This window comes from Falco punctatus, assembly GCF_963210335.1.
Source record: "Falco punctatus genome assembly, chromosome: 13".
NCBI lineage: Eukaryota > Metazoa > Chordata > Aves > Falconiformes > Falconidae > Falco > Falco punctatus.
The window spans coordinates 9,163,023-9,172,496 of NC_137593.1; the positions used below are offsets into that span (position 1 = coordinate 9,163,023).

Here is a 9,474-nt window from a genome sequence, read left to right on the forward strand (position 1 = left end):
ATCTCTCTTGCCTAAAAACCCAGTTATGATAACAGAAATTGCTATGAAGTTAGCCTGACAGTATCCTCTCGTGATAAATTAAAATAGCATTTTTTCCATTTTTCTGTCTATGTTTGTTTAATTTTCTTTAAAGTCTGTCCCCTAAAACCTTTCAGATTATGGATAGCTGTGTGGGTATCCGAGCTGTTAGTTGTCCTACCATTTTTCTCAGCTTATCTTAAATTTTGACGTATTTTCTGTTGTCCTCTCTGGATTCATAACTAGACTGCTTAAATATTTGCTACCAAGTCTTCAACATCATATACCAGTTCCATCATCAGTTTGGGGAAGAGATTAAATAGCATACCTCTGCATGAGCTTTGTTTCACCCTTTTGTAGCAATTGCAGGATTCATACTCTCCTAACCATTTTGGGTTTACACCATAAATTAGGTTCCCTGTCCTTCTTAATCATGTAACTGGAAAACTTTGAACAGTTGTTTTAATATGCTTTCAAGATCTAAATAAGCTTTACTTAAGGCATTTTGCAGTTTTTCTTTCTGCCTTTGAGGAGTATATTTTCCCATTCCTTGTGTGCTCTTGGCTTTGTCTTAACATTTAAACAATTTAAATTGTTAGTTCTGAAGCTTTTCACAATTTTCCCCCACTTTCTTGGGATCAAGGTTCCTAATGTGACCAACATCTTTGGTTTTCTGTCTTTCCTGAAAAGTGCATAATCTTTTATTGTGAGTGCTCCAGGGATAAGTGTTCTTTCATGGCTTCTGTCTATTATCCAGCTCTTTTCTAATAATTCAGATTCTTTTGTTCTGTTGTTCAGGCAAGCCTGTGCATCCCTTCCGGTTTTATATACCTTGCCATATTGTGTACATTACTCAGATTAAGTACAGTGGTAATACTAACAATGTTTTCTACTGTTGAGAACAATAAGAGCACTTCCTTCCTTCCTAGTTTCTGGCTTTTTGCCTTATTTCTCTCTGTTATGGATCATTATGTGTCCATCTCTGTATGTATCATTATTTTCCTCCTTTCTTTTATCTAACATTCTTCCTTGTATTTCTTTTTCAAAACCTTCTTAAAATTGTCCTGGTTCTTAGAAGGAGTGTTAGATGATGAATAGCAAAAGATGAAAGACCTTCTCTGCATCTGAAGTCTGTAACTGGAAAATTATCTTCCTTGCAAAACTTCAGTGAATGACAGCAGAAATAACTTGTCACTTTGAGACACATGTCAAGCTACACTTGTTATTCTTTCACTAATCACTTCTATGACATTTCTGTCATAACTTCTATGACAACAGTGTCCAAGGCCTTAGTGAAGACTAAGACCATCCTTCTATTTTATTGAATAAATATTAATTTGTTCTTCTGTGTAAAATACATTGACTGCAATACTGTGTAAAATATACAGATACTGACTTGTTTTCAGATCTTCCTGTTAGGGGATACTCCTTTGGATTTTAAAAAGCTCTGACACATTACTATTGCATAAAAGTGTGATGTTTTCTCCCAGTTTTACATAACACTCAAAATACTCAAAAGAGCTTCTATTTATTATAGTCTTTGCTTATTCCTACATTAGGAAAACAGGTATTAATGTGAAAAAGGCTTGGAAGACAATTATTCTCTCCTTTCCATTGATAAAATTTCCACTTACATTTATTCATGTAAAGATAGATACCACTGGCTCCAATGTTGGCAAGGCAAATTTTAAAGTTTGTTTCTTCAGCTTTTTAAAATTAGTCTGTAAATCCAAATGATTGGTCTAAGGTGGGGGTGGGGAAAGAACAAATAAAAAGAAAAATTTGACTGGTCCTAAAATAAATGCATGTGAAAATCATTCTGAAGTTGTCATCCCTAAATGTCAGCAGATAAGAGTGTTTTAATTTCTTTTATGTATCTCATTAAGACTTTGTTTTCTGTTATGTAATCAAGAAAGATTGTCTGAATTCATTGCACAGTACATTCTTTATCACATATGCTTTTGTTATTATACTGACAGATTCTAAATGCATAGCTGTTATTTTGTATGTTAATTGAAAAATGCTGTCTAAAGATGTTTGTATTCATCTAACTTGTATTACATACAACATCTGTGTTAGGACAAGAGGTGTTTTAAGGAATCTATATGAAATTAACAGTGGCAAGTTACCAGAAGATAGCAGACTGCTCTAAGACAAGTGAACATGAGGCAGCAGAGTTTTCCTGTATTTTACAGAGAAAGTCACAAAGACTGTAGCGTGGTTATTTTTCTCTAGAGATTGCCAAAATAGATAATCATGTGAGAAAAAAAGAGTTCATGAACACTAATCTGCCCTATAAACATGTTGTAGCGGCTGCAGGCAAAAAGTCAGGTTGCTCTTTTAAAGCCAGCTACTTTCCTTTCTTAGTGGTCCCCTACTGTCTCCTAATTTAGAGTTAGTTTGTGAGCAGTAAGCTCTGCTGGTAGTGAAGTCCTCGGCCATCAGTTTGCTGCTTTCTACTTGTGGGAGTGAACTTCACTGTGGAACATTTCTGCCTTGTGACCAAGCGCTGCTGAGAGGCGACCCAGACCTCATTGCACACAATGTGCGGTCATGACATGGGTGAGCTTGGCTGCCCTAGTGTGGGCAGCATAAATGAAACTGCAGTGCAAACGTGGTAGGAGGCAAAACATTTTCAAGAAAACCTTTGAACCCAGATGAAGAGAAAATGAACAAACGGGACACAGTGAGAGAAGAAACCCTGGCAAATCTTTCTGAGTGTCTTGGTAGGCCATGGAGAAGTGGAGGAAGGAAACTTGGGGCTTACACCTATTATTCCAACCTGACAGAAGTTTAATCAAAAATGTTTGGGAGGAATTGCAGTAATGCTGAGACTTGTGACTAATAATGCAAACTTTGGAAAAATCACATTCAGGGGCTAATTGAAACTTTGGGATGTGTTTTCTATTCATGGGGATAGATAACCTGATGAGACGTGGGGGTTTTTTTTCCATTCAGTATAATAAGTTTCAATTACTTTATATTTTAGAATTTACTTGATTTATATGCAAATAAACCACTGGAAGTGAAACTCATGTACCAGTGACTCAGAATTTCAAAAGCCTGAAAAGAAAGCAATGAAATATCATACTTTTCAGAATAATTGTAACTGGGTACAAGAATTTGCTGAATATGGTCTTTATGATCCTTAGGCATTTTGTTAGTAATGTTATTGGGCAATGATGAAAATGCATTACTACAGAAAGTCACCTCCTAGTTTACATGTCATGATTTCGAAGACAACTACTTCTCTCAGTTTTGCAGTATCAGCTATTTCTGAAATAGACTCTGCAAACTTACATTCTGTGTTAAAAACAACTAGTAGATACTTCTTGTGCTGGGTATGTAAGAAGAAAAAGCTAGTCAGAATTATTCTAAGCACTATGCCAATGTTTCTACCATTTTAATTTCTAACTATTGAAAATAGAGTAGCAAATTAAACTTGATAGGTGGTTTTAAACAGACCTGGTTTAGACATTAACACACACTTTTTATTTTTAAGTTTCTGGAGAATCAGCTTGCTTAGAAAAAATATTATTATAAATTAGGAGTTATGTTCTACAGATGAATGTTTATGACACTGCATTTCCTAAAGGAAACTCTAAATTTCTGTATGTGGTTACCTTCTTTCCCATCCTTTCATGCACCTTGTCCTACTTGGAAATTTCATCCTGATCTAGCTTGTGGCCTCCTCCTTTGCATAGAGTTTCACCTACATTCTTCTGTTCTGAGACTGCCAGCCTGCATTTTTCTCTCTCTGATATGTTAACAGTGTATCTCGTGAAACAAATTAGTTTTCAAACATCTGCGAGCCTAAACTTTTAGACAAGTAAAAGCTAAATAATCAAAATAGATTCTCTCTGTAGGTTTTAATGCAGCTGAGTATTTTGCTATTGATCATCAATCCTTGGCTTTAGTAGTTGTGCAGGTACATTTTAAGATATTTGAAAACACAATTTAAAAAAATAAAGTAACTGCTACTTAAGTTTAGCATACATGCTAGGTAATCAAAGTAGACAACGTAGGTGGGGCAAAATGGATGTGTGGAAAGGTGACTGGGCTTGTTGAAACTATATGATGAATCTAGAGGTAGAATCCAAGTTTCTGGATGTGAGTTTAAAGAACTAGCAACTGCATCATGCCATCATAAATTGTGACAATGGTTGTAGATTTTTTAAAAAATACAGCATGTTTTCTTGAGTAAACAGTGCCTCTTTTATAAAAGCTGTATACTGGGTTTAGACCAACATATTTATATAAATAATGACAGTGCTAGGGACTGTTGTTTTTCTATGTTTTGAATGAATTTAATTCCAGAATAGAGGGATGGATCCTTACTTAGTTAGTAAGAGTTCCTCTTAATTTGCATCCAGGAAAAAATACACGGTGTGCCAAGAGTTTATAAGCCTTTGTAAGATTTTCTTCTATGTTCTTGTTAAACTGCCTAACAGCTTCAAGGAATGCTTCCCTATACCAGCATTACACATACTTAGAATTTGTAGTTTCAGTATGCATCTTAGCCAAAAGCAGTATATCACCTACTTTCTTTGAATGAACTTCTTTCAATGAAAGTGAGCTCATTATTTTTAGCTTGTTTCATTTATAAGCCTGTTCATAATCTGCTGTTCAAAACTTGAAAAGCTGCTAGTGAATAACTGGAAAATATCAAGACAAAATGGAAAATATACCATCATAAACACTGCCCTTGTATTGTGAGTACTTCTAGAAAATGCTAGTAATAATGAAAAATTACCAGTTTTTCATAATAGAATTTCAGCTAGGCTAGGAGACATCACTAGGGGTCAGTTAGCATTCCAGCTATGTGCTCAGATTTTTAGAATTTTGTAGCATTATTATGATGATCTTAAAAGCTGAGCAAAGATTCAATTTAGCAGTGAATCCAGTTCTATGTTGTGTGTATTCTTTGTGGGCCGTTTTATTCATGTACAAAATGCACAGTAGAGATTACTTTTTTTTGTTACCAATTGATCAATAGCTTGGGTTTTACGTATTTTAGGTGGCAGTGTAACCAACACTATTACAATGTTTTTAATAGGTAAGCAAAGAAGCTGCATCTGGAGCTAATCTCGAGGCAGTTCTGCTTCACTTCTCCCAGTAAGTTAGCTTTGTCTTAAGTGTTGGGAAATCAGTGCAAAAATGTTTTTTATAACTTCTGAAATATTTAGCAACACTTCTCAGGCCCAGTAAAACATGTGAAGCCCTTGAGGTTTCATCTTGCAAGAATTTTCATGTGTACATAGTTATTTTTCTGTAGACCCACTACAATCATATAGGTATGTGTTTGATGACTGAAATCTTAGTGAAATGTGAATAATTAATACGAATCTTTTCATGTAAATATGAAATGCCAATGGTAGAATGTTAAATATCTTTAATAGTACAGAAGACAACACAACAATTAAGGGCATGAAGCTGATTGCCTATGCAATTAAAAGTTTAAGAGACTATCTATCTGATCTGGAACTTGGCCAAGGCATCGTGACTAATAAGCCTGTTCTTGCGAGAAAGTGCCAGAGGAACTCTGATAGCCATGTGCGGTCAAGATTTGTGCTTTGTCTAAATTAAGCCATCCTGAAACATAATACTGCCATACATAAAATCCCATGCCAACATTTGGCAAAGCACTGACTCTATACAGCATCAAGGCAAACAGTTTTGAAAGCATTTATTTTGAATATCCTAGGAAGCCTAATGCTGCTGAAAAGCCCACCCTATGATTGTAATTTATCCTCCAGCCATTTATAGAACTCTCATAAAAGTCAGTGGGAGGGACTGGTACCAGGTAGATAATATACTGTAAAAACTTTGAAGTATCTTATTGTTGGTTGTTAAAATTACAGACATTTTAGAACAGTGACTGTGGGATGAACTCAGCTTGTGTTCTGCTTCCATCTGGTCTGCTATTGTTTCCTTGAAGATGGAAAACAGCTCACATTGGATTGCACACATTGTCCTAGGAGAGAAATACTCTTTCACCTGTACGGTTTTAGCATTTAGACTCACTTCTTTTGCCATATCTGTGTAATCCTGCTCTTGTATACATCGGTTATTATCCTGTCAGAGCCTAAGTTTACTGAATTAAACAGGACTTCTTACATAACTAAAGCTGTGTGTTGGCAAATAGGCTGTGCATCTCATCTGAAGTTCTTTCTCATGCAAAAAGCTCACCTTAAAGGCTCAGGCTTCAGGAGGTAGCTGCATGCCTTAGAACCTGTGTCAGTCCCTGTTATGTTTTAGACAGTTACTGAGTAAACCAGCTTGGTAAGTAGGGCTATGAAATGCTTATGCTTATTATGATAGTGAAATAGCTTTGAAAGAGCTCCTGTAGCACTGCACTTTGCTGCATCCTATTTCTTTGTGTGTTGCTCGCTCTGTGGAAGGCCACTTCACCTTTCTCCTAGTAATTTATGTGAAAGCATGGAATGCAGAAGTAACATCTAGCCCTGTAGAGTGTATCTGGAAATATAAGGATGGTGGTTTCAGCCAGTAGCACACATCCTTTTTAGAGATATATATATATATTTTTTTTTAACTGTCTTTGGAATTTTAACTTAGGACCTTTCTAGTATTTCTGTGTTGTGAGGATGCATTTATAAAATAGTAAGAGAGAAATCTAAACCTAGGTCTTTGGAATAAACTGGTTTTCTGGGATTCAGAAAAAAATAAAATCCCATCTGTACTATAACCTAAAAATTAAGAAGAGACACACATATTACGGACTGGTGTAAAGTACCTCAGGCGCCGGACTTCAGCGGTGCTTAAATGCAAAGTGTATTTCATCTACACTTGCAGAATTTATTTAGCTTAGTCAGAAATTCTCCACTGAAGCTGATAATGCTTGATGCCTATTCAAGATAGGTAAATTTCCAATCTCTGTAATTATGCTTATTACATTGTTACAGTTGTTAATGTTCTCACCTTTCAGAAGTCTTCCAAGAATTAGCTGAGTTACAGCAGGTTATTAGTAAAACATTGGCTCTGTAAACATCTTTTAAATTGGACTAAGCAATTATTTCTGCAGTTTACTTTTACATCTGAGAACAAAACACTAGGAAAAAGAAAAATGATGACTGGCATTCTAAATCAGATCCTGCATTTGACCGCTGTAACTTCAGAAGAGCTTTTGCTTTAAGAAGTATAGGATCAGGCATTATATATTGGCACATCATTTTGCATTTGGAATCTGTAAAGTTAGATGTTGAAGTACCCAGGTAGGGTCTAGCTAAACACTCCAGTTTCACTTGAAGTGGAAACTCTGTGAGTGCTCAGTGTCTTTTAAAAGATGATTGGTTTTGTTTAGGGGTCCAGGTACTGACTTAGGTGCCTGACTTAATGCACCCAAGTTTGGATGGTTTTGTGTTCACCTTATTTTATATTGGCAGGTAATTGCCAATAGTTTTCCCTAAGTTCATAGGAATCTTATCAGAAGTCTTGGAGATAGTAAGAAAGGACCTGTAATGCTTAGATATGCCTACTTTTTTTTTTTTTTTTAGCATGTTGGTTTTTATGGTACTTGTAGGGTAACTTTGATTGTTTTGGTTCTGACATAGTTTAATAACCATTACAGTAGACCATTTCATTGCAAAGAAATTAGCTCTTTATTGTCTTTGTCTGACTCATATAAAGGCTTTAATTAAGGATATAGTAAACATGAAAATCTCTCCTAATGCTTTAGGCTTTTTTAGGCGTTATCTGAAGAACATTAATGCTTCCTGTTAGGACAGAAATATATAAAAAAGTTTGGCTGATGCACTCAGGTGGGTTTTTATTTTTAGCAATGACAAGCATACTCGATATCAGCAAACTTTTAAAGATAATTTGATTAAAATTGGGCTAGAAAAATAAAAATAATTTGAAAGAAAAAAATTCAAATTACATCAGTCACAACATATTTATGTTTTGACCTGTTTTTCCTATTGCAATTTTGATTTCAACTTTTTAATGATTCAGAAAATTTATAGAGCTGCCAGACACCTCAATATTCCATTACATTTCCTTTTAAAAAGTGCTGTATGTTTGTTGAAACCTTGCAATATATATACCTCATAGCAAAGAACTTCTGCTATCATAAGGGTATAAATACCTGTTTGACAATGTCCAATTGAGTATCATTAGTTACAGGATTGTTTTCGTGTCACCACAAAACAATGCATACTTTACACTTATTATCAAAAATAGTAACACGTATACATCTACATTTCTTGCTAAAACCTGTTTGCTCTCCTATCACAAGCAATATTATGACACATTATTTATCACTGTTGAGATCAGATAACAAAAACATAAAAGAGTAACTGGTATCGTTCAGTTCTGGAAAGCGGAGTGATGAATCAGAATCCTCACTTAACTCACAGATACTGTACATAACCCTGTGTTTGACATTGACTGAAGTTTAACATCCCCAACAACCATTCAGCAGATTTCTAAGTGCTGTGCAGAATCACACCAAACAAATGTGGTCAGCTTACACTTAGTAAAACTGCACTTTCTCTGTAAACAGACTTAGTACTAACAACACTACGTGCCAGGCTGGTGCCGCTGTACGTCATAAAAGCATTTGATCATTCCTGGCAATGAACAAAAAGCCTAATTGGGTCCAAAACCAAAGAAATTAATTTGGGAGATCAGTGTAAAGCTTTACTCCACTTTGGCATTTCCCCCTCCTTCAAAACAGATTTGGCTTTCCAAGGAAGAGCCATGTGAAGGAGAGCGGGAGTCAAGGTTAAAGTCATCACGTCCAAGGCACTAGTATGTTTTTATCAGGGAAAGGCATTTTCTGCTACGGCGATGTGGATCAATAGGATCATGAAACAAGATTGCTGCCTAAAATGTTGAAGTCACTTAGGCATGTGTTTGAATTCATTCTACAAAGTCATTCTGGGGCTTAGCAAAATCAATCCTTATCCCATGTTGGGAGGGAAGAATAGAAATCTATCACCTTTAAACAGAACACACTCTGCAAATCGACAGCTTTAGTGTGGCATGAAATCTTTGCAGATTTTGCAAAGCAAGGGCTCTGTTTTTCCCCTTATTGTTTGCCCTTCACTTGACATACAGGAAGAGATGCATCAAGAGGGTGGCAGGAGACATGTGTCACTTAAAGCATGCCATAACAATGTTTGCCCTGGAATGCTCCCTTGAATCTGTTTGAATGAGCAGGCATAACAAATGAATAAATACACACAAAACTTCACCTAGTTACAAAGTTGATAGAAGCCCTTTTCCATTCTCCCCCCACGAGCATAGCTAGCCCCAGGCATGCTGTTCCCTCCAGCCCCGAGCTGGAGTGCCACTATCCTATTGCACCAGTTCACTTGTTGCACGGTGCCAAGGTGGCATCTCCCCTCCGCTCAACCCACAGCAACTTCACAGAATCATGTTTCAGCGGAGCCGCTCGGAGGGCTTTGCCTCTCCAGCCTGCTTGCAGCGTCTTAC

The 9,474-nt window shown here is 36.2% G+C and overlaps 1 protein-coding gene across 2 annotated transcripts in view; it reads right to left on the reverse strand.

The window, feature by feature from the left end:
- Nucleotides 1–9,474, reverse strand: part of PEX5L (peroxisomal biogenesis factor 5 like) — a 149,701-nt gene that overhangs the window by 103,405 nt on the left and 36,822 nt on the right. The window lies entirely within an intron of this gene.